Source organism: Crocodylus porosus, unplaced genomic scaffold (genome assembly GCF_001723895.1).
Source record: "Crocodylus porosus isolate Cpor-Errol unplaced genomic scaffold, CroPor_comp1, whole genome shotgun sequence".
Lineage (NCBI taxonomy): Eukaryota > Metazoa > Chordata > Crocodylia > Crocodylidae > Crocodylus > Crocodylus porosus.
Window position 1 is genome coordinate 12,318,503 of NW_017728943.1, and position 942 is coordinate 12,319,444.

The following is a 942-nucleotide window of genomic DNA, read 5'->3' on the forward strand; positions in this document are numbered from 1 at the left end:
TGCACCTGGGGAGGAAGAACCAGCAGCATACCTACAGGCTGGGGAAATCCACAGATGCATCTCGAGCAGGTCCAAGGAGGTGATCCTCCCCCTCTATGCAGCACTGGTCAGGCCACAGCTGGAGTACTGTGTCCAGTTCGGGGGCCGCATTTCAGAAGGGTTGTGGACAACGTGGAGAGGGTCCAAAGGAGGGCCACTCGCATGATCGGGGACAGCAGAGCAGGCCCTACGAGGAGAGGCTAAGGGACATGAACCTGTTCAGTCTCCAAAAGAGAAGGCTGAGGGGGGATCTAGTGGCATTTACAAACTAGTCGGGGGGACCAGCAGGCATTGGAGTCCCTGTTCGCCCGAGCACTACCAGGAGTGACTAGAAATAACGTTCACAAGCTGGCAGAGGGGAGATTCAGGCTAGACATCAGGAGGCGCTACTTCACAGTCAGGGTGGCTAGGATCTGGAGCCAACTTCCAAGAGAAGTGGTGCTGGCTCCTACCCTGGGGGTCTTTAAGAGGAGTCTAGATGAACACCTTGCTGGGGTTGTTTGACCCCACTACTCTTTCCTGCCATGGCAGGGGGTTGGACTCAATGATCTGCTCAGGTCCCTTCTGACCCTAGAAACTATGAGATGTGTCTCAGTAGCCCGGTGGTTCTGTCTGGAGGTGGACACTACCACTGCTCTTTTCCTCCACCAGAATTCCCTTACTGTCACCTTAAGACCTATCTGCCACAGCATAATTAGCAAGAGCCTGCATCAAAGTAGAAGAAGGAGAAAAGAAAACCAACAGACCAAAACAAAAGGAAATGAACTACCCTAACCAATTGTAGGTGAATCCAAATAAAGACTGAAAGGAAAAAGGAAAAGGGTATTTGGCTGGGCAGCCCTCTTCCCTCCACCAAGCCCCAGCCTTAACCCTGAGCATCTCTTTGACTTGGATCCACGTCCT